The sequence below is a fragment of the Hippocampus bargibanti genome, linkage group LG14 (assembly GCF_051943395.1).
Source record: "Hippocampus bargibanti isolate YZ-2025 linkage group LG14, ASM5194339v1, whole genome shotgun sequence".
NCBI lineage: Eukaryota > Metazoa > Chordata > Actinopteri > Syngnathiformes > Syngnathidae > Hippocampus > Hippocampus bargibanti.
The window spans coordinates 14,247,993-14,275,706 of record NC_142747.1 but is presented as its reverse complement, the minus strand read 5'-3'; the positions used below and the strand labels follow the sequence as shown (position 1 = coordinate 14,275,706).

The window sequence follows — 27,714 nt, the reverse complement described above, 5'->3', positions numbered from 1 at the left end:
GTGTGTGTGTGTGTGTGTGTGTGTGTGTGTGTGTGTGTGTGTGTGTGTGTGTGTGTGTATGTCTGTGTGTCTGTGTGTGTGTGTGCTCAGGAGGGGAAGGCGCTCTCTCCTCCTGCGCTTCAGCTCAGTCTGCTCTGCATTCTTGGAGCGCTCTGCAGTGGATGCAGTCGTGCTGACGGGACTACATGCGGAAAAAGACACACACACACACACACACACTTACACACACAAATAACTACTTAAAATGTAAAAAGAGATTTGGAGTGTCCGTCATTGTGGAGCGAGATGGTGTGGAAAGGCTAAATGTCTTTTTGGATGCAGCGTGAGCAGTGCGTGTGTTCAAATGTGATTTCAAATGTGATTTTTGCTGCGATGGTGAGCCAACACTCAACTCTTCATCTGCTTTCTTTCAACTGCTCCTCTTCGGCGATGATGCGCAGGGACTCTGAATATTTGGATTTTCACTTTTGAATGGCAATGAGGAACATGTGTCAAATACTTGGGCTTATTTGATGCGTTCATCTCTCAAGGAAGGAACAATTGTCTTGAAGGACGAAAAAGAACGAAGGTGAGATACTTTTTTTTTTGCACTGCACAGTGTTGATTTTAAAATTTTACCCCTTAAACATGAGTCATTCATCTCAGTCCTACTCGCTTCTTTCTAATTATACATCCCCCCTCGGTCGCTCTCTCATCTACTGGCTCCCCTTCGGTTAATCAATCTAATTTTCCTCCAGCTGTGTTATCAACATAGCGCTCATGGGCGCATGAATGGCTCGCACGAGCATTTAATGTGGTCTATCTTTCATTTCTGACACACATTCCAGTGTGGTGCTCGGCTAGGAATCGGAATTGAGATGAATTCAGCTATTCTGATTCCTTATCTATTTTTTTTATCCACTGTGATTGGGTGACGCAATGAAATAATGCAGTCGAAACCTCTTTCACTGAGTGCCACCGAAAAAAAAATGCTTCGAAAACCAGCATGATAACCAACATTAAAATACAGAAATGTCATAGGTATAAGTGTTCATTAACATATTCACAAATTTATTGAAGAATTGAAAATATGACAGAGCGCCATTCCCAAATGTGTTCAGTTTTAGTTTTTTTTTCATGCTTGGGCGCCGATAAAGCGCTGGCCATGGCCTCTGGAAATGTTTTTTTGTATTCCACAACGGGGCAGCATTTCCTTTTTTTCATGCTAGCGCATTGTTGCAGCTTCAGCTGTGTGTGTAAAGCGCTTTGTAAACCAACATCTGTGTTGCATTGTATTTTGGACAGCCGCCATTATTTCAAGCTCATATAACTCCAGACCCATATAATTTAGGAATTAACTATTTTTTTCTGATGAAATAAGAGGGTCGAAGATTTATAACGCTGTGTTGAGTGTTTATGTATTCCCAAAACTCAATATTCTGTGGGTCCTGGAATTCAACTAACAATGACAAAAACCCTGGCACTCTATTTGGCCAATTCTTTCAAGTGCCACTAGAATGAGCTAGAGTACCACCAGTGGTGCGAGTACCATGCCGGTCAATTTATTGGGCTGCCTGCATTGTGGTTTTGGGATCTACATGTTCGCACCGATGCTTGCATGGGTTCCCTCCATATTCTCCGGCTTCTTCCAAAGTTCAAGATTCATTGAAGATTCTAAAATGTCTGGAGAGATGAGTCATTTTCTATTTGCTGCCTTTTGATTGACTGGCAGTCAGTCAAGGCTGTTCTCTGCTTCTCGCCCAGAGACAGCTGAGAAAAGCCCCGGCTCACATACAACGCTAATGAGGATAAGCGTCATTGAAAATAGATAGATAAATGGATTTTCATTCCAAATAATCTCGAAATGGATGGCTGGATGGATTTGTGTGACTTTTTTGGGTAAACAAACCCATATGCGAGGTGACTCCTTTCACACAAGGTCTGCAATGCTCATGGTGCCGTCTCTATATTGGATGAGAAATGTATCGGGAAGGAGCGTATCTGTTTATCACATGATTCTTTCAAAACAAAGACAAAAATAACATGAATGCTGCCTAATTAGGACCCAAGACGGTAGGATGACTAAACAAGACCTACATTGGAGGGATCATTTCACAGCCTCTTAACTCATTCACTACCAGATGTGCAAAAATGTGTCCACTCCAGTGCCAGGGTTTTTGTCATTGTCACTCAAATTCCAGGAGGCACAGAATATTGAGTTTTGGGACTACAAATCCTTAATTTCAGCATAATTTCCCCATTGCGGGACGATTAAAGGCTTTCTAATTCTGATTCTGAAGAAACCTTGGACTTTCTTCTTTCATCAGAAAAAAGTTAATTCCTAAATTATATGAGTCTGGAGTTATATGACCTTGAAATGAGGGTGACTGTCCAAAATACAATGCAATACATACATATTGGTTTATATAGTGCTTTAACAATAGCTGAAGCTGGAACAAAGCACTTACATTGAATAATGGGAAATACTGCCCCCTTGTGGAAGGGAAAAACATTGCCAGAGGCCATGGCCAGCGCTTTATTGGCACCCAAACAAACAAAAAAATGGTTTTACTGTTCTGCTGTTTCTTGGTCTTTTAATTGTAAAGTGTCCTTGGGTTATTTGAAAGGTGCTTGGAAATTAAATGTATTATTATTATTATTATTATTATTAAAACAAACAAAACCCGGATAAATTCGGGAATGGCGCTCTAGGTCATATTTTCACTTCCCGAATGAATTCGTGAATTAGTTAAAATGGGAATTTCTTAAAATGAGATGTTGAACATGTTTTTCTTTTCTCACACATTAATGACAAAGTCGCTTTGCTGTGTGGCACTTGTAGTGAGATTTAGGCAGTGGGATGGATTTTCAATTCACGAATAAATTAGCGAATGGCAGTGAACGAGTTTAAAAAAAAATATTTTAATGCTGAATAAAGTTCATTTTGTATCTATATTGGCTGAGATGCTGTTGAGGCAACTTTAAGTACTTTGTGACTTGATTCCAAAATGAATAAATGCCGCAAGCAATCTGGCCGGAGTTCATCATTCAGATAGTCATTCAACAGAATCAATTTGCAGCGTAGTAAGTTAATCTGTTGGCAGTTTAAGTTGAGGCAATGTGCCACAGCCTCAGCGCATTACTTCCATTATGGCAATGAACTGTGAAAAGTTGCCTGGCCAGCCATAAAGTTACCTGCCCGGCCATAAAGTTGCCAGCCCCATTTTTCACAAAATGAAACACAATAAGACGACTAATCGCAAAAAAAACAAAAAAACATTGTTACGAACTATCAATGATTTTTTTTTTTAATTAAGGAAGTCCCTACCGCAAATGCTCTCTTGCTTAATTTATGGTAAAGATCCCTAGCTCAAGATTTTAATCCATTTGTCAAATTGCCAAACGAACGTTCGTTTAGCAATTTGCATACTCGGCACGGCAGCCAATCAGAAGCCTGTTTCGTGCTTCGGACTATACCGTGACTGTAAAGTGTACTTGAAAGTTTTGAAAGGCGCTTAGAAAGAGGAGTCCACGTGGTTGGTAACGGTTTGCTCATAGCTTTTGCTTTGTTGAATAAAACAACCGTTTGGTTAGATTTTTTTTTTCTTGAAGAAGTTGTCGGCCACCCGGGCTCAGACATTTCGAAAGTTGTATGCCCGGCGTAAAAGTTGTACTCCCCGGGCCTCCGGGCAGACGTTATTTCAAACACTGCTTTTCGGTGTGCCTTATACAACGGAAAATTCCATTTTTTTTTTCATCCGTTTTCTCCAAACTTGGGATGACGCCTTCGTGTTCTAATTTTGCACTGGATTATTTTCTCCTTTTATTTATGAGCTCAACGTTAGTCAAATAGCATAGTTACCTGAGTCATGTTTCACTTTTGAAGATAACAGAGAAAACAATTGGATCTGAATTTTCCATTGATTTTGTCACAATCGATTTAAAAATGAGTACGGAAATTATACTCTTTCATCATAACACCAAGCATGTACAGGCACGTTTAATCGTTAGCGGAATTTAAGTTGACGTGGTTCAGACGGTGGCGCAGTCAATTTGGTCAAAATGTGCAATGATTCTTTAGCACTCTGCATGAACCCTTTGGCTTCATCACCATCAGGCTGTGATTGATTTATTTGAAGCGTGTGATGAGGAAAAGGGGTGGTGGGTGTTGGGAGGGGGTGGCGGGCTACAAAGGCAGATGTGCTGTGCTATATCGGAGCTGGTGGCCATGTAATTAAAGCTGAACATTTTTTTTTATGTCAGATGCTCACATGATAGGGAAAAATGCCAACATTATATTCAATGTAATGTATATTAACTCATTTACTGCCAGATGTGCAAAAATATATCCACTCCAGTGCCTGGGTTTTTGTCATTTTCACTCAAATTGAATAATAATAATAATAATAATAATAATAATAATAATAATAATAATAATAATAATAATAATAATAATAATAATAATACATTTCATTTCGAGCGCCCTTTCCATAAAATAGAAATACGAATAGAAACAAGAAATAAAGCTACACAGAAAATGCGATTTGAAATAGGTGAGTTTTGAGATGGGATTTTGAGTTTGTTTAGTATATTGAGTTTTAGGACTACATAAACATTCAATGCAGCATAAGAAACTGTAGACTCTCTTTTTATAGAAGAAAAAGTCAAAGTCAGCTTTATTGTCAAATATGCTAATATGCATGACATACAGCACAGATTAAATTAATGTCCTCTTGGACCCAGCGTGCAAGGCACTTATAATGTGGCTAAAAAAGACAGACAATTGACATCAGATAATACATGTAATTTCTGAATGTAAAGTGAGGTAGTGTCGTATGTAAAGTGAGGTAGTGTCGGATGTAAAGTGACGTAATGTAGTAACGCAAAAACAAACAAACAAACAAACAAACAAAAAAAAGGGGTGAAATGAGGTCTTGCAGTAAAAAATGAGAAAAAAATATAGTTCAGGATGATAGTACAGCGTGTAGCTGTGGCGGTGGGAAGGGGCAGGGTGGGCAGGGCTGGGAGGGAGTTGAGTCTCCTGACTGCCTGGTGGCAGAAACTGTCCTTGAGCCTGCTGGTCTTGGATGCTCTCATTGGTGCCGCGGTAGAAGGAGGTGGTGATGGGGGTCGGGCCTCCAGCTCTTCTGAGCTTGCGGAGGAAGTCCCTGAATTCCTAAGTTATATGGTTCTGGAGTAAAATGAGGTTGAAGTGGGGGCGGCTGTAGAAATCGCAAATACTACCCCCTCGTGGGAGGGAAGAAAATTGCCAAAGCTCTGACCAGCGCTTGATCGGCAAGAAAAACCAAAACCCGAACAAATTCGTAAGTGACGCTCCATGTCATATTTTCAATTCCCGAAAAATTCCAGAATGGCAATAAATGAGTTAATGACCACAAAAGTCACAATTTTGTGACAGTTCGCTTTGTTGTGATTGATTCGGTGACGTTGCGAAATAATTGTGAACCCTTTCCTCACAGTAGAATGATGATATATTGTTGCTTTAATCACCCGTGGAGCTCCTATTTTCCAACGTGTATTAAGTAAAATTCTTATTCCATCCTTTGGCTGATTAACTTTTAGAATTGGATGGTGGGCTCCTTCCAACGCTTTCACGGGCGAGGCTTCAATATGTCACATTATGTAAATGTTTATATTTGATTAAGCTCTTGCCTGATCATATTTCGCATGTACTTTACAAGGTCATTTTTTTTCAGCACAGGCAGGGCCACATGCATTGATTATCAATGTTCATGGAGTATCATCACAGGGACGGTGCTCTGTATTTTTTTTTGTTTCCTAACTGACATCAGAAAAACGTTTTATAGCATCTAAAATACGCAAAACACGCAGGCTGATATTTTTAGTCAAATAAAAATTACTTAAAGTGTCCGAAAACTACTTCAAAATGACTTGAAAGGGTTTCAGTTTCAGAAGGTCCCGCCCCCTTGTTCGTGACGTCACGCCAAGATGTCTTGCCTTGCTCGAGAATCAAAACAATGGCTTCAGATTCGGAGAAGATGCTTTCTTGTTACTCATCCAGTTATGAATATGATTCAAATAGTTCTGAAGAGGAAAGCATAAATGTTTTCCATCGATTAAATAAGTCCTCCCATATCAATTCGAGCCGTCAATGACACCAATGTAGCGTCACAGAAAATGCACAAGATGGCACCCAAACTCCGTTGGAAATGGGCTGATTTGTCTGCTGGGAATTTCGCGTTATTTATGTTTTCCTTCTAAATTCGCCATCAACACGGATCAACACGAAGTTTTCAGACCAAACAAAGTACCCAAAATGCATTTTGTGTCGCTTTCTCGGTAAGTGACGATACCTACAGTGACGTCACGGTAGGTATTGTCACCAACTCAAAAACAAGACTTCCTGAATATTCAGCGTGAGTCTTAAAAGGTAAAATATAGGTATATGCGGTGGAATCTTTGTCAAATACGCTTAGAAGAAGTCATTTGAAGTGATTTTACAAATTATGGACACAACTTGTCCGGAGGTGTTGGTTGTGCTTTAAGGGACATTTTGCTGACATTTCAATTTGCTCTCTAATTTTCATGTCGATATACTTACTGCTGCTGCTGACAGTTATTTTTCACATTTATTCTCCCATGTTACCTTTTCTTCAGCTTTTTGCATTCACATTCATTCAGCGATGGAGGAAAATGTTATACAGTAAAGTCTCGTTATATCGATATTCAAGGGAATCCGAAAAAATATCGATATAACCGGGACTGTCGATATATCCGACCCTGTTTGCATGTAATTTTCTCCATGCGTGCATAGAAATAGTATCGATATAACCGGGACTATCGTTATATCCGATATCGATATAACGAGACTTTACTGTATAAGGAATTTAAATGTTTGGCCCAGATTAATATGGAACATTTTTTTTCAATTCCATGCATCCTGTAACCCGATAACATGAGAATCCGTCCACGCTATGTATATAGTCACAGCTGTCCCTGAATGGGTTAAACACGAAGAATAGTAAAACGGCACAAATCAAGGCTTATTGATGGGGCCTTGTCTCATTACGGCACCATTCAATGCCTCTGTGAATCTAAAGGGGAGGAGAATAAGATACTTTGGACACCCGAGGAAACTTGTGATGGGATTTTTTTGTCCCCTTGAGGGCTTTGCTCCCTTACTTAACTCATCAAGTTCTAGTTCGCAATCACCGGAAGCTGTGTGTCTTCAACAATCTTGTTTTTTCCTTTCATTTTGATCTGTACTTTGAGTAATTGTTGCTTTCCCCTGAACACGAATTTCCCTTGGTGATCAATTATAACGACCTTATCTTTGTTTTTGTATGATCAAGAGGAACTGCTCTCAGATCTGTTGTGTGGATAGTTTACATTGACCTTGGTTTCTAATTACAGCACATTATCAACATGTCAGAATTCAGGTCAACATGTCAGATTTTAGAATACTTTTACTTTAAAATGAGTCATCAGTATTGTATAAGGCTAAACTGGTTGGATACCTGGGGTGCACGAGTGTCTCCCAGATCACATCCGGATGAGGGATAACTAAAAATATTTTTTAAACGTTAATGAAAAACAGGTCATATGTCCGAATTCTGGTCAAAATCTAAGATTTCAATGGCATTTTTTTTTAAATCAGATCTGAATGTAATTACTGTGGTTGGATAGCTCGGGCTCCCCTTTTGTGTCGATGACCTTTTGTTTGATTAGCGAATATTCTTTTTTTATGTATTTTTTTAATATGTATTTTATTGTATTTTTATTTTTTATTGTATTGTATTTTTATTTTATATGTATTTTTTATATCAAGAGAAATTGATGTAGAATTACCATTGACTATTTTCAATTGCAACTAGAGAACGCTTATTGGCGTTTTTTTAGAGAGGTTTTTTTTCTTCCTAGGTAAAATAGCCAAAAAATGACTGTATCGTGATTTAAAAATCCAAATCACACAGGCGCATGCATTAGTGCGACTAGGCGCGTGCTACTTTTATTTTGAAGGTCACAGGTGGCGGCACACTTGACTTCAATTTTGCGAGTGGAGGCTGGTTTGACCGCAATGTTTGTATTGGGAGCCAGTTAATTTAGAGGCCAGGTGAACTGCAACACCCCAGTCTCCACATCACGCTAATATAATGAATTCGCTGCAAATTTGCTGTCACCACAGTAAAAAGGCCAATTCACTACCGGCCAAGAATTCCTCGTTTCGCCGATTGAACAAGCAGAGTTCATGGCAAAATTACGCAATCAAGAGTGATGCCGGTCACGGGAAAATAAATCCAGAACGTTTCAGAAAATAATGATTGGAAGAACACCGTAATTCCTACCGTTTGACAGAGCATGGCGAGGGATCCTGGAGGTTAAAGTTGAGTTGCTGCGTTTCCGTGAGTGCGTAGAAAGGTAAGATTTAATTTCCCCCTCCCTCTCCAATTTGCAATTTGCTATTGTGAATAATTTGCATGTTCATTCTTTGGACTATGACGTGTTATGGTCCATATATAGGTTATACTCTCTCTCTCTCATCTAAAATTAAGCTTCGATTGACTTCAGCTCATCCGTGATCCTAATCAAGACGAGTGCTGTTGAAATTAGACAGAAATACTCAAGATTTAAGACTTTTACTTGCAGACACACAAATGATCTAGCAGGTGGTGCTATTGTGCGCGTTGCTAAGGATGAATACAGATGCATGTTCGTTTAAAGGACAACCGATACAATTTTTTTTGTTTCCTAACTGACATCAGAATAGAATAGCATCTAAAATACCCAAAACACGCAGGCTGATATTTTAGTCAAATGAAAAACACCAATAAAAATGACTTAAAGTGTCCCAAAACTACAGTAAAGTCTCGTTATATCGATATCGGTTATATCGATAGTACCGCTTATTACGATACTATTTCTATGAACGCAAGGAGAAAATTACTTGCGCGCAGGGTCGGATATATCGATAGTCGATAGTTATATCGATATTTTTTCGGACTCCCGAGAATATCGATATAACGAGACTTTACTGTACTTCAAAATGACCACATAAAGTTTCCGTTTCAGAAGGTCCCGCCTCCTTGTTCGTGACGTCACATCAAGACGTCTTGCCTTGCTCGAGAATCAAAACAATGGCTTGAGATTCGGAGAAGATGCTTTCTTGTTACTCATCCAGTTATGAATATGATTCAAATAGTTTTGAAGAAGAAAGCATAAATGTTTGAATGATTGAAGAATCCTTGGTGTCATTTTAAGGAATCTGGACTGAAATGTAGCGTCGCAGAAAATGCACAAGATCAGAATCAGAATCAGAATCATCTTTATTGCCAAGTATGTAGGACACACAAGGAATTTGTTTCCGGTAGAACACGCTGCACTAGTATCGTCATCAAAAAAAACTGCTAAGTGGCACTATACAGTTCCATTTTGGCTACTGTTGAAAGATGGCGCCCAAGCTCCGTTGGAAATGGGCTGATTTGTCTGCTGAGAATTTGTGTCAGCTAGTATCAAATAGTAGTTTTGGTGCAACACACAACGATTCACCATCGCATTGTTGATATGTTTTCCTTCTAATTTCACCATCAACACGGATCAACACGAAGTTTTCAGACCCCAAAATACATTGTGTGTCGCTCTCTCTGTCGGTGACGCTACCTACCGTGACGTCACGGTAGGTAGCATCACCAACTCAAAAACAAGACTTCCTGAATATTCAGGGCGAGTCTTAAAACATAAAATATAGCTATATGCGGTGGAATCTTTGTAAAATACGCTCAGTAGAAGTCATTTGAAGTGATTTTACAAATTACGTTTTTTTTTAATTAGAATTATAATTATTTAAGGGTTTATTTTTTTTTAGGTCAAAGTACTAAAAAAGTACCTCCACTCCATATTTCGATTGTGGATATCGTTTGTTTATAGTTTCCCATTCGTTTGCCTAATTGTATTATTCAACTCACTGTGGGTTTGAGATATGTACATTTATTGGCTCAAGGTCCTTTGAAAACTGCATAGCAACAAATGGCTAAAAATGTGACATCATCAGCACATCACACAACTATTTTAGTACATTATGGTTGTGAGGTGGGAAATATTGGTAGTGTAAAGTCTTACAAGACATCGCACAGGTTTGTTGTTGGTTGGTATGGGCAATTTATTGATGAAAATGATGGAAAAAAACCCTCGAGTTTCAGACAACACATCATCTTGAGCCCTAAAGCGGTTGCTAGGGTATTTGAAACAAATGATGAGCACACATATATTCTTGGGTGTCGTATTAGATGATGCTTGTAGAGATTTATAGCCTTTATTACATGACTACTCGTGCATTGTCCAATTCTACTGCAATAAATTCAATTTTTGGGTCCACCTGAGTTGTGTTTTATGATACTGCTTGTCCCCCATGTTGCTGTTTTTATTTGTCTGCTTGCTTGTTGTGTTTTGAGAAATAAACTGTCAGTTCAGTAGATTACAAAGAAATGTTATTGAGATGGGAGACAATATCTCCCTCGTTAACTATTCAGATAATCATGTCTGAGATACATTAACTAAATATGACTGATGAATACAACATCAAGGTAAAGTGGCAAATAAGATGGCTGATGAGAGATTTGTGATTCTCATCGAGTTTAATTGGATGTGTCTGCTTTGGGTCGCAAAGTTGGATCATGATTCAGCAGCTTCATCAAGCCAATGCTTTTGTGAGTAAGTGAATAGTAAAACGCAGACACAAAATGGGGTGCGTCAACGACTGATCAGTGTTGTGTTCTCTACATTGCACTAACATTGTTCAAAAGGATATTTTATATGGTAACCTGAATGAAATTCTACATTTCAGACACCGCAACATTGTGTTTGGTAACCCTTAAAGAGTTGTTCGGTACCCTTAGCAACTTTTGCTGCAGCTGCTCCAAAAAGAAAAAAAAATAGGCAGCTGTTCTAAGGTAAATGAAGCCATACTGGTTCATACAAGCCAAGCTTCGGAGGCTTTGTGTGATATTTACATTGTGAGATCTCTACTTCAGTTTAATTAGCATTACGCACACTCTGCATTCAACCAAGCAACTCAAGTCTGTGCACCCGATAAATAGCTCGGTAACATTTGTCTTGCTATATCCAATCAACCTGTGCTGCTGTTTGTTGAAGATGTTTTGTTTCTCTGTGTTCATAAACCTGACACATTGTAATCCGTTCATTCTTCCACTGTGTATTGACCAAGCGGCACCGCTGCATCCAGACCTTTGCGTGCCTCTCCATCCAATAATAGAGCTGAAAGTAAGCGTAACAATATATTATATCCTCCTCCAGGAATGAAATTTACAGTCAGTTTGTTCTAATAATTGTTCAAAAGTGAAGTGCTCGATATATGTAATCTAAACCGCACTGAAGGGACGTGTAAAGGTGAGCAATGAACAAGAGACAGTTCGGCATAGAATAACCACAGCAAGATTAAAATCAACAAACTGACAAGCAAAAAAAAACATTTGAATCACTTTCAGAGGATGCTAGCCTTTTCGCATGGCCCCAGGAAAAGGCTACACATAATACTTATGACTGGTGGGCTAATGCAAGTGGAGTCATCCAGTCCAAGGTTGCGCCAACAATGAGAGTCGCCTGATAAAACCCAGCATCCTAATGGTGCTCAGGTTTGCCTCTCCATTACCCGCTCACACACAGTATGAATGACAGTCAGAACGTATTCAAGGTTGAGCATTAGGTACTTGCTTTTAGGGCAGCGGAGGATGCTCTGTAGAAAAAAAGGCCACTGTACCTGTATATAGAGGACATCAAAGTATTATCATCCCATTTCCAAAGGGGTGCTTAAAATAGATTGCTTGGAGAAAGGCAAGGCGGGCAATTTCAGACTGATTTCAGACGCTTTTTCACACAGTTTGTGACATGATTTTAATTAAACACAGTATTGGTGCCTCCCGGCGGCCCGGTAGTTGAGTGGTTAGCACAACGGCTTCACAGTGCAGAGGTCGCCGGTTCGCATCCCGGTCTGGCCTCCCCGTGTGGACTTTGCATGTTCTCCCCGGGCCCGCGTGGGTTTTCTCCGGGTCCTCCGGTTTCCTCCCACACCAAAAACATGCATGGCAGGCAGATTGACAACTCCAAATTGTCCCTAGGTGTGAGAGTGACTGTTGTTCGTCTTTGTGTGCCCTGCGATTGGCTGGCAACCAATTCAGGGTGTCCCCCGCCTCGTGCCCGAAGACAGCTGAGATAGGCTCCAGCACCCCCCGCGACCCTAATGAGGAATAAGCGGTACGGAAAACGGATGGATGGATGGATTGGTGCCTCCCAAAATGTGCAAATAGTTGAATGTTTGAGAAAAATAAATCCCGATTGCAGTGGTGCACAAAGCTACAAATGATTTGACTTGATAGGTCAAAAACCTGAAGCCCAACTCACAAAAAGCAATAAAATTTTATTTAAAATAATTGTATTTTAAAACAACCACGAATGTTCCTCACTCTTAATTCGAGTAAAAAGTGCTCTGACGAGCCTCAGCGCAGAGTGCCGATGCATATGTAGAACAGTCGTAGCTTGGAATTGAAGCGGATTTACGTGGTGCGAGAGATGTGAGACAATCTCTTTTCATCAATGGATGCTACAGCTTTGTGTTTGCTTTCAACATTTAGCTTGTAGCAGACAAGCAGACACATTTCACCATGACGTCCCTGATCCACTAGTGAAAAGGACACATTGATCCTCTTCTTTTTCATCTAGAACTGCTTTATACACCAAAGTGGGAGTAGAAACAGCTGTCAGTGAATGCCTGTCCGTCTTTGTGTTGTCATATTATTTATTTAGTTTTTTTTGTTCTTTTTGCCTCAAGATGGCGCCGTGAGAGGGGCTGCCTTTCCAGCAGCTCCTGTACAGTGGGACCTTGACTTACGAACTTAATTGGTTCCCAGACAGAGTGTGTAAGGTGAAAAATGTGTATCCCAAAAAATAATTTCCCATAGGAAACCATCAAAATGAGAATAATCCATTGCCAGGTCCCCATAAAACATAATTTTCTACTTTCTAATTTTCTAAGACTTAAAACTACACAAAATATACCTTATTTTATGTATAATAAATGTGCTATAGTATTGTGATCTCTCACAGTCACACCTATGGACAATTTGTAGTGTTCAATCTACCTGCCATGCATGTTTTTGGAATGTGGGAGGAAACCGGGAGCATCCGGAGAAAACCCACGCGAACCCGGGGAGAACATGCAAACTCCCAATCTAATATAATATAATCTAATATTTTTGTGTTATCCCAGACTGCCCCTAAATGGCATTTATGTCCACTGATCGCATTGTAGTTTATTGGTCTGAACTCACCAATCATTTCACATACATCCTAACTACGGACAATTTTTAACAGCCCACTATATGTCGCAAAAACATTTGACATGGCTTGCAATTTTATTTTAAAACATTTAAATAATGATAGAATTCCTTTGGTGAATGAAGATAAACTGGATATCCTTGGCCGACAGCCTGAGCTCTCCACAAGCCTGGTAGCCGAAGCAACTCTTCATTCAACAATGACGAAAGTGATGAGAGGTTGGCAAAGAGATGATCGTGGCATAATCATTTTTTGGCGGGCAGTTTAACATTTGGCATTACTATTGCACAATGTCACCAGGATTGGTTTGCAGCCCTGCTTTTGAAAACCTCATGTCTCTTTTATGCGTGCCTCCTTTGAGCCATTTCTTTATCATGACAGAATAGTTGCGTGTGTGTGTGTGTGTGCACATAATTTCCTCGGGAGGCTCTCATCTAACTGTCTAAGATGATCCATATCCACCCTGGTCCTTGTCAGTTGTTGAGACAGTGATAAATGACATGAATAATTTTTGCAAGGCAGGCTGCCATAGATAAAGGACCTGCATGGTTGCTGACCTACCTGTGGCCAAGAATAAATAGTTAGATGGACGCTGTAAATATAGTGGCTGCGTTATTCTGCTTTAACGGTGCCCTCGTGACAGTTACTATTTTGTAAGTGCACATCTTTGAAGAGGAAGATTACAGAAGAACACGACTGACACCATTGCATTGAAAGACAATATAAAGGACCACACAGAAGCCACAAAAAGACAAGTATATACTGTTGCGTCTCAGTCATTAACTCATTCACTGCCAATTTAGTCGGGAATTGAAAATATGACAGAGCGCTATTCTCGAATTTGTACGGGTTTTGGTTTTTCATGCTTGGTTGCCGATAAAGCGCTGGCCATGGCCTCTGTCAATGTTTTTTTCTTTTCCACAAGGGGCAGCATTTACCTTGTTTCCATGTTAGCGCTTTGCTCCAGCTTCAACTGTGGTTAAAGCGCTATATAAACCAATATGTATATGTATTGCATTGTTTTTGGACAGCCACCCTCATTTCAAGGTCATATAACTCCAGACCCATATCATTTAGGAATTAACTCTTTATTTCTGATAAAAGAAGAGAATCTACCGTTTCTTACGCTGCATTGAATGTTTATGTAGTCCTAAAACTTAATATTCCATGGGTCCTTGAATTCTTGTGACAATGATAAAAACCCTGGCACTGGAGTGGACACATTTTTGCACATCTGGACGTGAATGAGTTAAAATATTATACATTTATTATTTCCCAAATTTTATTTTTGTGGAATTATTTTAATTATTTTTGCTTATTTTTTTCCCAGGTAATTTGTCCTCATTCCCCAGAGAAACGGATATATTTAAAGGGTTTTAAATCCCACGATGAATTTAAAAATGGGCAATTACAAGATTGATTTTTCGTAATTCACATTCCTCATTACGATCCATCCTTTCTAACCTTTACTGTCTTGAGGTAGTGAGCTATAAACTGTGGAGAGTTATCAAAAACAAAATGATGCAATATTTAAGTGTCATAAATTTCTTGAATATGTGTTTCACCAAGTCTCCAAATTGTTTCCCACAATGTTATAATTTAATTAGATGAACCTGTAAACCTGTTCTCATCAGTCTTCATACCCTGACAGTTTGTGAAAAATTGGCTATTTTTGAGTTGGGAGTGAATAAAATCGTGCTGTTTACTGATAAGGAACCAGCTCATTCTCTCCCTCCATGTTTTCTTGAAGGACTGTGCAATTCTGAAATAGCCTTTTGTCTAATCTGAATCCCAGGAGAAATAATCACGTAAATGAGTGGACATGTATGCAAATATTACACCTAGAAAAATCAAATAAAAAAAAATCATAACAACTGAACATGGAAACAGGGATTGAAATTTGAGAGATGCAAACTATATTTTTTAAGGATGCTCTTATTTTTCAGTTCTCTTCAGACGTGACCATATCGCATTAGGCAGTGAATTTCAACCTCATCACTGGGTTCCTTCCTCCTTCTCATCTATCTTGAATTGACTTGAAGTTGGCACACCTTTTCGAACAGCGGTCAACCGGGCGTTCACGCACTTCGATGTCATTTCCAAAGAGGGCGTGCCAAACGGACTCATAAAGATGGCGGAGATATGTCATTTCTCTTTGCTCTTTGTTGACACAGATAAATAATCTCCTTGCCGCAGTGTTGGAGTCATTATTATGGTACAAGGCAGGTCAGTTTTTCACAACGGCAAATCAATAACACATTAACGCAATAAAGGATTTGCAAGTAGGCTGGACAGATCTCGCTCTTTGCACGGAAGTGGGGGATAATCGGGCTATGATTAACGTCTAATTTCACAGATGGCTTGAAATGCCACCAATTTGCTTTGACAAGCAGTGCGACATTCATGACATTGGTCTGTAGCTTCAATTGTTCTGTTGCAGATGAGCGTAGTTCAGTGAACACTAAATAACTTCCGATAGATGTTTATGACTGCTTGGTACTCTTGTTGCCATAGCAGCTCGTCTTTACCCTCTATTTTGTCATTGCCGTGATGAGCCATTAAATCTAATGTAAGAGTCAATCAATACTGGAAAACACAGAGTGTTTTGTCATCCGTGGTCGATGCTTTCGCTTCCGTTGTCTATTGTGTTTGTTGTTGAGCAGAGACAATTTGTGGATTTTTAATGGCACCATGTTAGCATTGACAAGTGTTGAACTGTTCTGTGGTTAAGATAGTCGTATTGATACATTACCAGTCTGTATCAGATCATCTTTTGGAACAAAGCTTGATTTAGATCCAATTCCTTTTTTTGGCTGCTGTGGTGCATTCCCACATTGTGCAAGTTGAACACCCCAAAAATGTGAATTGTGTCACTTGGACCACTCATTGCAAATCAAATCCATCTTGCTATCTTGCTATCTTGCTGTATAGCCAGATAGCTAGACAACTATACAGTTATCTAGCTAGTTTTCTACAATTAAACATCGTTTTTCAAACATCTCGGTTTTTGACCACTTAAGATTTTGACCAAAAACGTAGGTTTTTCAATGCCTTGGTTTACAACCGAAAATCAGTTCTCTACCAACATTAGCGTACCTAAATGCACCACTTGACTCCCCTCACTTCCTCATAAGTCAATTTCTTATATGGCGTCTCACTGTGATGAACGCATTCGTGTTGTTAATTCAAGTTTTTATTAAAAAGCAGACGCGTTTGCCTGATATCTCCGCAAATCTGACTTTATTCTTATATAGTGTTCAATTGTGAGTGGACATGTTTGTATTGTACAATCGCGATTAAAAACAAGCAGACATTGATTACATTCATTAGAATGGGAAATGTTGTTTTGGTTTTTGAACAAATCGTTTTTTGAACAGTGTTCTGGAACGGATTATGGTGAAAAACCGAGGTTTGACTAATATATATATATATATATGGATGTGTGCGTGTCTCATGCTACACTAATTGGCCAGTGGGGGTCACAAGTCACTGAACATGTGTATTGACTTTGTCTTGATTGACATGCGGCAGTGCCGTGAGGAGCAGTCAAATGGAGCGACCCTATGCCTGGCCACTTTTTAATCATGTACTTTGGGCCCTGGCTGATAAGAGATGTAAGGGTGATTATGGTTCAAGGAGAACGTCCTTGCGTTTGGGGGTTTGGGATTATGTCGCTTCCACGGAGTTCTGACTCGAACACATCAGTATTCAGACGGTGGCCTGCTCGAAGAGGGGTGAGTGCGGGGGAGGTTCGGGGTTGACTGGAAAGATTGGGAATGTAGTGAAGAGACTCACACCATCGGAATTGAACGGCCGAGGATTGTGTTTAATCTGCTGTACTCGTTCCATTACGACGAGTACAGCAGATGACGGTATATGTGGTAATAGCTTTTTAGATAAAATGAGATTAGCTGACCTCAAATCTGTGCCCCGTTCCCTTTTCTCTGTTTGAATATAATAGTGACAATGTGTCTGTGTAATAGGCGCAAGCAGACGCATCGAGAAGTCACCGTGTGGCCCTGTCTGATAGCTCCAAGTCAAATCATCAAAAGATCGTGCTGAACATAGCAAAATTAAAAAGAGGCCAGAAGTAGTAGTCACGTTGAGACGTTGAGAAACTCACTCGCTTGGGAAGCGTAACCTTCGCTGGTTAAATTAACCCCATTTGTGCCCGAGGATACTGTAGCCAGAGAAGTGCGATTGTCTTTTCAATGATTGGGTGGTGGGTTTGCCACGAGTCGGGTTTCCTTTCACATTCCTCCTAAATGTATTTTAGGGTTAATTGAAGGCTCTTGTTTGAATATACATTAAGTGTAATTGTTGTTTGTCCATTTTATGCAATGTGACTTTCTAGCAGTGGGTGGTGGGCCATGGATTTCATTGTTAGGCCTTCAGTCATGCTTCGTCTGAATCAATCCAGACTGAAAAAAGTGTCATGTGATTTACTGCAAGTCCACTAGAGGGTACTATTAGCCAGGAAATAACTGACCGACCTTAATTATGTCTGTTTTTTTCTTAAAGGCCGTCTTGAAAGTCTGTGATTCAGATATTTTTAGTTCAGCAGAGAAGGCCTTGCAGGCCCTGATGGTCCGCCGCTGCTTGCTTGTGATCAGTTCAGGGTAGATTCTTGCCTCTTGGCATAGGCCCCAGCTTACCTTTTGAAAATAAAAGGCTGTATTTTCACCAAACACAGATAAGAAACAAGCAATGTAAAGTCATAAAGTCCCAAATTTATGTTTTTCCCCCATTCCATATCTCGCCTTTTTTGTGTATTCCCAACAAATTTAAGAACAGGATTTACTGATGAAAAAGATATCCACATGAACGCGTAGGAATGTAATGTGCGAAAGCAAAATAATGCTTATCACATTTGTCTTGGCCCCCAAAGCACCAAACTGAAATGCAAATCTTGTCACAAACACTTTTTGTTGATCATACTGTATGCCAATGCGTTATTTTTGCAATACGTGGCAATGATAGTGTTGGATGATGCTCAAGGTAAAAATAAAAAAATGCTTAGTGCTTTCAAATGTTGAACATCAACACATTTTAATATTAAGAAGACACATTTTAGACTAATTATGTTTTACATTTGATGTGCCCTATTTTCCCATACTGCTAATTTACCAGAATATTATAAATCACCTTGAGGGAGAATATGCTTCCAGATCTGTGTAAACCTCTAATTTGCCGCTGCCCTTTCTGCCTGTCCTGATTGGTGCTGAAATTTGATTCGCGTCTTTGACGAGCCCAAATGTGAAGAGAGATGAAACAGTTCCACACTAATTGCTTTAATGACCTGTACGCCCATGCTGATCACAGTATGTGACCTGCAAGGGTAAAAAGCGTGCTTGGTGCTCAGAAATATTTTTTAGTCCGCAAGCATATGTTCTGCACAAGCCCTACCCTCCTCCCCCACTGCACACCCACGCACATCACCTCTGAGATACTTCATCATTACAGAACCATCTTTCCTGACCTTTCCCAGCAAGGCATTCATAAATGCATGAGCTATTTCTCTCAATCGCCCCCATTAAGCCATCAGTGTTATATTAAGCAATAGCGCTCCAAAATAAGTTTGGCTGCGTGTATTTGCCAGTTCACTTGCCAAGAAGGCTTTTGGGTTGCCAACTCAAAATCTGATTTGTTAGAGCAACAGTTTGATCGACACCTTTGATGCGACAAGGCCCGCAGAACTGATTGTGAAGGCATCCAGGTAGATTTCTGACCCTGGTAACAAATCATGGCTGAAATGTGATTGGTTAGATGTTTAAATACAAAAACACATCTGAAAGCAACGCAACAGGGAGAAAGGAAGCAGAAAGACCATTTGGAATTATTTAATAAGATTTTATGGACAAAATATGTCGTATTTTCCAGTATACACGGCGCACTCAAAAGCCTTGATTTTCTTCAAAAGATGACCCTGCGCCTTTTACGCAGGTGGGCCTTATATGTGAAGTAATATTGAGCCACAACAGGTCTCCCAATTACTGTCAGCAACCACTAGAAGTCGTGCGCAACCCCAGCCTCTAATGTAGCGCTTTATAATATGGTGCGCCTTATAGTTGGAAAACGTTTCAATATTTATAATTTATATTTGAAAAACTTTTTTCATTCATTGAACGTGCACCTTATATTTCCAATGCGTCATATATGTAGAAAGCATTTGAAAATACACCATTCATTTGGGGTGCGCCTTATACTCCAATGTGCTTTACACACTGAAAAATATGGTAATTAACATCAGTCCGTGATTCAGATATTTCTAGAACTGCTTCATGTCACAAAGAGGGCAAACTAAGTGCTCCGGCTTCCAGCTACTCCCCTCAGGCAGGCGCTACCGATCCATGCACACCAAATCCCGCAGACATTTAAACAGCTTCTTCCCCCAAGCCATTAACTTTTTGAACAGTAGCTCAAATGGAACTGTATAGTGCCTCTTTGCAATTTTTTGATGATGATACTAGTGTAGCGTGTTCTACCGGAAACAAATTCCTTGTGTGGTTTACATGCTTGGCAATAAAGATGATTCTGATCAAATTATCCATATTTTTAGATATTCAATGAATAGTCAATGAAACATCATTTTTAATTTCAATTCAAACATCGAGTCACATTGGTGTTTGTGTGCATTGAGCGCTAATTAAACCGGAGATTTGTACCGATGAGAGAAACATTTCGACAGCTCAAAGCAAATACTCATTCAGCCAGGCCTAAAGGAGGATAAAGAACGGCCATCCTACATCTTAACTTGCAATTTGTTGAGAGTATTATCAGTGGTGTCTCATCAGGTATTTAGCGGTGTCACGGTCGCTATGGGTTCTTCTTCCAGGTTTTCACAGAATTCCTGCTCCGCGTATTATCATCCCAATTAACCCAATGAATTGATTGGGTCGAGGATGGTTTCTCAAGTTGATGAGTTTGTTGCAGCCAATTATTGTGCTCTCCTTCCTGGACCGGCATTATCGGCTCACGGGCTGGAGATTGCAATCAGCGGATGTAAAGCCTAACTGAGTTAGCTATCGATTAGAGGAGCTCGGCAAGAAGTCGAGAGGAATCCACTGCAGGTGAAGATTATTGTAGCAAGGAATGAAACGGCTTTGTTACAGCTCACAGACAAGTTGTACTCTTTGGGTTTTTGATGTCGATTGAACTTTTTGGTACCTCAAAGAGAAATGTGAGCTTTAAAATGTGGCAGAAAAGTTCCAGGACTGGCGTCACAAACAATGTAGTGATATCTTGGCTTACGTACTTAATTGGTTCCCAGAAGGTGTGTGTTAGGCAAAAAGTGTGTATTCCAAACATTCATTTCCCATAGGAAACCATTAAAACCATTAAAATGACAATAATCCGTTCACAGGTCTCCCAACATAATTTTCTACTTTCTACTTTTCTAAGCCTTAAAACTACACACAATATACCTCATTTTATGTATAATAAATGTGCTATGGTATTGTAATTAAAGAAACAAAACAGTACTGTATAATAAAGTCGTTTTATTTACCTTTGTGATGGTCGTTGATGGCTTGGTGGAATCGATTGCTTTTTGCATAAAGTGTCTCACGGAGCTCTGGGTTGTACATCTTGGAAGTGGTAATATTGCAACAGCAACAGATGCAGGCCGACACAATAGAAAGTGCATTAATAGCTGATTCCCTTGCTTGTCCTTTCTCTTCAAATTGTACAGATGGCTTGTGCGCAATGTTCCCTCTAATTTTTCATGTGTCTGAGCAGACACACAAGCTCCCTGAGCACACTGACGACCACGTGCGCAAGATCAGATGAGGACTTTCACACTGCATCCTTCATTGTTGCGCCCCGTGTGTTTCCCGAAAAATAGTTTTTATGCCAAGACTATATTCTCGCAAATTTAATGTTCGTAGGGCTTAACTAAAGCGTTCGTAAGCCGAGGTATCACTGTATTTTAAATCTTGACTATAGATTTATCTAATTGGATTATGTCCATCTTTCTATCTGTCCAGTGATTGACTGGCGACCATTTAGGGATGTTGGAGATCTTGTACTCAAAGTCAGCCGCCAGGCTATCTTTCCAAACCCCGTGACCCTGAACAAGTGAAACACCAATGAGAAAATTTGATGTATTTTTACTTGACTGCATTGCAATTGAAGCCGATGAAATAACGTCCCTTGGCAAAGAACTGATCTGACAATTAGAAGCACCCGCTAAATGTTGGCAAGCGCTCTTAGAGAAACTACCATTGTTAGCAAACTTGAGAGTCGGACTGATGAACAGATTTGTCAAAACGTTCGTGCGTTGATACATTTTTTAATTAGCTTCCTTGTTTTCTTTTTCACTTGCACTTGATCTTATTAACTCATTCGCTGTCATTCCCGAATTTATTCGGGAATTGAAAAGTGTGACGTGAAGCACCACTGCCGAATGTGTTCGTTTTTTTTTTTGTTTTTTTTTTTTTTTTGCGGTAGGTGCCGATAAAGCGCTGGTCAGACCTCTTGCAATGTTTTTTGCATTCCATGAGAAGGCAGCATTTGCCTGTTAGCGCTTTGTTACACCTTCTGCTGTTGTTAAAGCGCTACCTTAATCAATATGGACGTATGTGCATATTACATTGTATTTTGTACAGCCGCCCCCATTCCAATCTCAAATAACTCCAGACCCATATAATTTAGGATTCAACTACTTTTTTTCTGAATAAAAAGGATAGTCTAATGTTTCTTACACTGAATTGGATGTTTATGTTGTCCTAAAACTGCAATTTCAGTGAAAATGACAAAAACCCTGGTACTGGATTGGACACATTTTTGCACATCGTCTGGCAGTGAATGAGTTAATGTGTTGGTTCGATTCCATTTGTAAACAAATGTAAGCTTGAATCATAGTGGGATGCCCCACATTTTTAGGGGAGAAATAAGCCTCAAAAGTCAAACAAAATTTAGAAGTTGAACAGCCACATCAAAATACTTTTGCTCATTGTCTGAATATATATGAAGGATTTAACAGGCGTAATGGGGTCGAGGGCGTCACAATTGATGATCGATCCTTTTACTTTCCCTTTGAGACTCATTGATAGTATCACCAAGATTGACATTGCAATTGATAATTGCAAATCCAGGATCCTCATTGTACATTGTCAATATATTCGTGAGTGAGGTCTTAGCCCACCATCCTTGTGTGTGATTGCTCCACCGGCCCTCAGGGAGACGCGTTGTGTTATATACAGAGGGCATCGGGCCAAGTTGTGTTAAAACAGGAGGCGCGTTTAATGAAGGAAAAATGCATTATAGGTCAGGTGCAGAGGAAGGTTGCTCTCTGGAGGCACATGCTCACACTAACTTTACCCAGAGTTGTTGAGGAATTGCACCGAGGTGCAATTCCTCAACAAATGCACTAAACCTCAGAGACGGCGCATGATCCACTGCCATAAAAGAATGGTGGAAATAAGCAAACAAGGTTATGGGGTGTGAAGTATGATTAATTACTCAGAACGATGGCTGCTTTTTATTCTGCTTTTGAGGCACATGAGCCCTTTTTTTTTTGCCCAACTTGATTATACGAACGGCATTGTATTGTCCGATGGAGGGGCTAAATGGTGAGCTCTTGCACTTGTTCTCTTTATGAGCTGTGATATGACTTGTGTAAATTGTGTCCTTTTCTTCACAGTTGTGCTATCGCGGCGGTAATTACTTTGTACTTGTCCATTGAGTAGGGTGGTGCGATGTAATCAATTTGGTAATGCTATTTGGCAACACGACAGACTCAAATTAGAAACTAACCCAGGCATGTAAAAATGCATAATGTAGGGGGCAGAACAGCAACATACATAGAACTGATTCAACCAGCAGACTAAAGAATACACTGTACCGTGAATTTGAAGTGTTTTGAACCCAAATATTTCCTGGGATTATAACAGTGCGAAATTACGAAAGGCACTCAGTCATTGTGAAGGTGCATCCACAGCTTTGTTTGTCCTTGAATGTGTTCGTGATGTTTTCCGAATAAGGTTATCCACTATGTGAATCCACTTTAGAGATGAATCAAGCCCACCTGATTACATCATCATCCTCAATGTTTTTGTTTTTGTTTGTTTTTACAACTAGGCTGCAACTGAAGCTTCACAAATAAGCAGACAAAGTGACCCGTGCCGTAGATCAAACGGCTGAACTGCTGTTTCGGGAAAGGGTCCTGTCCACCTGACTGGACTTCATTTTTCTCCATTTCGTCCCATCTCCCCCCATCACAGGACCTGTAATAGGGTGGCGGTGCACATGAATGCTCACAACAGGTCGTGCTGCTCTGTCGTTAACACGTTAGCACCGATGTATTGTAGGCGTGACGACACTGCCATTCAAGCAAACTGGCATTTCTGTTCACACTCGATGACAATTACTCTTCTTCATCTGCCATCATGCTTTTAGAGGTGACTGCAAGTCTGCTATTAAGTAGACTTTTTTCCCCCCACCATTTTTTACTTTTAATGTGAAACCGCGACATTTCGTGGTTGTCAAGATTGAGATCTTATGCTGGAAGAGACTTTCTACAGGTACTCTGCTTTCCTCCCTATCTTCGAAAAGCATGGTGAGGTCAATCAAAGAAGTTGGTGTCCATTACCACGTGATTGATGAGTGACCAGTCCGCAGTGTAAGCCCCAAGTCACCTGGGATAGTCTCCAGCTTTGATCCCAATGCAAGGGTGTCAAACACATTTTTTGCCGCAGGCCACATTCTAGTTACGATTTCCTCTCGAGGGCCGTTATGTATTTGGGAAAACCATGAGAATATTTCATTTCCTGCCTATACTGCATACAGAATGCACATCAAATGAATGAATAGTTTTCAAATCTAAAGTCAAGAATAATGACTTTTGTCATTGAAGAATAATGACTGTTATTGTGGTTCACATGCGACAAATGTGAATTTTGATTCGGACTTTAGTAAGCATCATGGTACTTGACATCCTTGATTGGCTTTCACAGGTCGAATAAAGTGATGTGGAAGGCCAGATTTGGCCCCCGGGCCTTGGCTTTGACACCTATGTCCTACTTCATACAGGTATGATAGAAAATGGAAATAATCATGGATCTACAAACAAAAAGAACATGTTTTTGATTCAGGCCACAAAACCCCTCCAACCCTGGTCATTATGGTATGATAAAACTGTCCTCGAACTGGCACACAAAGTGGGTGGTAGCAGCTAATTTGCATCATGCCGACGTGTCCCATTATACACTTCTGGTGATGATTTCTTCTTATTTAGTGATTCTGTGCCACACTCAACGTGACAGAAACTGCAGACCTGGTTTAGATATCATTTCCACACAAGGCCAAAGCTGGTGTTCGCAGTGGGACCCCAAACCCAAGTCAGTTCCTCACTGCAGTTTGTCTTCACTTGTCAACAGAGCGCTCCACCCCGCCCCTTTGGCCCTCCTGTATCTTTTTCACCATGATGCTCCAAAACAAATTGCTCTGTTAAACATTCCTCCTTACTGCTATCTTGTCATGTTTTTGGCTGTCATGTCGCCAAGTTCATTGTAGTTCGGTGACTGTGCTCTGTATTTGGACTTTGTGAAGAGAACAAACCTTTTTAAAGGCAATGAGAAACAGTTCATCTTATTTTTCACTTAAAACAGACATTCACTTTTTTTTCTTACCCCGTTCCAGGTATAATGAAGAGTCCCGTCAATATAAAATAAATAACCGTATTTATATTTTGTATCCAATTTCTTTGTGGAGATGACATTATGTATCGAATAACACAGATTCTTCAAATGTTGTCTTTTAGAAACCCCACATTTTTTTATTGTAAAGATTTCTCATGCAGAGAAAGTACTCGTGGTCTTTTTGTAAACAGCCTTTTTGTAGCTGTAACAGAAGACCTGGAATCTACCCACCGTAGCTTTTTACACAGAATCTTGCAAAGCAGGTTATAGCCCCAGCTATGGCCACTCTGCGTACTTGAATAGCAATTGAATACGAGTCTGAAGATGCTTTTGTGATATTTAAAAGCCAGACGGAAGCACCTTTTCAGATTTTAAGATCCGGCTACTCTTAACGACATTGCTTATCAATATGGAACTTGACAATATTTTTATCTGTAACCTACCTCCCCCCAAAAAATGGAATCAAAGCTCCTCATTTCTTTTCACTTATATTTCTAAATTAACTTGTCTTGCATGTACAATGACATTTGTGTAAAATAAATAATGTACGTACAACCTTTACACCAGTGCTGAACCCACACACTAAAATAGCCTTCCAAAAACTGTAAAGTTGAATGTTTTTATATTATACTATATCTTCTGCACTATTATAACACAACACAGGATGGAGTTACATGAGTCAGGAAAGGTATCTTCTGCAAATAGGTTAATTTTATTGCCGGTTAAGAACAAGATCAAAATAAATGAAAGAAGCTTAAAATGAATGGAAAGTCTTTACTCATTCACTGCCATTCACAAATGTATTTGGGAATTGAAAATATGACAGAGCGCCATTCCCGAATTTGTTCAGGTTTTGTTTTTTTCTTCTTTGGGTGCCGATAAAGCGCTGGCCATGGCCTCTGGCAATGTTTTTTTCCCTTCCACAAGGGGGTAGCATTTCTTTTTTTCCATGTTAGCGCTTTGTTCCAGCTTCAGCTGTTCTCTTTGTCTTTTCTGCAATACCATACAATAGTGATCTTGCTGGCTGGCTAGCTAGCTGCTAGCTAGCTTTCTATCTATTTGTCTTACTAATGTCTTTGTCTTACTATTATATTTGAATTACTTCCGGGTTGATTGAACACTGGTGCGTTTGACTGCCGCTGCTCACCCACATAAAAACTTATCTTGTGACTGTAAAGTGACCTTGAGAGTTTTGAAAAGCGCTTATAAATGAAATGTATTATTATTATTTTATTAAAGCGCTATATAAACCAATATGTATGTATCACATTGTATTTTGGACAGCCACACTCATGTCAAGCTCATATAACTCCAGACCCACATAATTTAGGAATTAACTTTTTTTTTCTTGAAATGAGTTGAACGTTTCTTACACTGCATTGAATGTTTATGTAGTCCTAAACTTCAATATTCTGTGGGTCCTGGAATTCGAGTGACAATGACAAAAACCCTGGCACTGGAGTGGATACATTTTTGCACATATAGCAGTGAATGAGTTAACTTGAGTCATTTCTCCAAGACCATGAACAAAATTGTCTCAAGGTTGGAGTTTATGGATATTCAATTGTTTTAATAATTCATCCAGGCGTCTTGGTACCCTGTCCCTAGTCAGAATACAATATTGCAAGAGAAGCAAATGTCAAATATTCCCTGACACGCATAGACGCCATCCCACCTCTGTTTTAGCTCTGCGAAAAGCAAAAGAATGAAAATTGATGGCTCCACTATTCGGTAAAAGGCTGACAAATGAAACGTGGTCTGAAAGTCTCTTCAAAAGATTCTGTTTCATCATAGCTGTTATTTCAGATGCTAAAAATTTTAGAATTGTGTTTAATAAGAATTGTGAATATTCAAACCTTGCGCAACAACCTGCCCTGTTGACTGGATTAGGAACAAAATTGTGAATATCCAGGTCTGTAGCAATCATCCCTCATTCACTCCAGCTTTCCAGTTTATCATTGCCATTTTATTATTGCAGTTCTATTAAAGATATTTGCTTTTATTGATGGCCACTGATTTAATAAAATTGTGTTTTGTTGCACCGCAGGAGGAAGATGTGGTTTTATAAAACTGAGATTGACTGTAGTGTTCGTACAGCCTTGGCAGTTTTTATTTCATGGCCGAAACATAACCTATGCAAATTATGATGCTACCAGCTAAAGAAAAAACAAACAAAAAAAAACAACACACCAACTGCATTAATACTGTACAGAATAGCACGCCTTCCCGGCAGTTCTTATAACCCTTCACAGAAACCCGCTGGTTCAGGTCATCCTGCCTCACCCCCTCTCAGCAAGAGGGCCGAGAGTGATTTTAGTCAGTCATCAAAAGATAGATATTGGATCAATTACACTGAATTTAAAGATCAAAATGCTACTGCCGAAGCATTAAGTTGAACCACGTTATCTTTATTATCATGATGTTACAAAACCGTAATTAAAATTAATTTTCACGGGGTTGACTTGGAAACACAGATGCTTGGAGTCTTGTTTTTGAGCAGCAGTGCAGTGTGTTGTGTGCGTGTGTGTGTGCGTGTGTGTCTGTTTTCCCCTCTCAAAGTCTTCCTACTGCTTTAAAGTATAATTTGCCATATTTTCTGCACTCTGAGGTGGAGTATAAGGCAACCAATGGCCTGTTCTCAAACAGTATCATATCTCAAGTGTACGGCATTATAATGGACACATAATAGAGCCGACAATAGCGGATGCGTTGCCTTATGCATCCACTAGATAGAGCAACGCTAAAGAGAATATAATATAACACAGCA

General features: G+C 39.7%; 1 protein-coding gene across 4 annotated transcripts in view; it reads left to right on the top strand.

Annotated features, from left to right (window-relative positions):
* The first annotated feature begins 215 nt into the window (after nt 1-215).
* The window catches only part of grik4 (glutamate receptor, ionotropic, kainate 4), a 246,096-nt gene continuing 218,597 nt past the window's right edge, over nt 216-27,714 (top strand). For all 4 annotated transcript variants that reach the window (XM_089013796.1, XM_089013795.1, XM_089013794.1 and 1 more), the window contains exon 1: nt 216-568. The gene's annotated coding sequence lies outside the window, so the exon portion shown is untranslated. The remainder of the gene's footprint in view (nt 569-27,714) is intronic.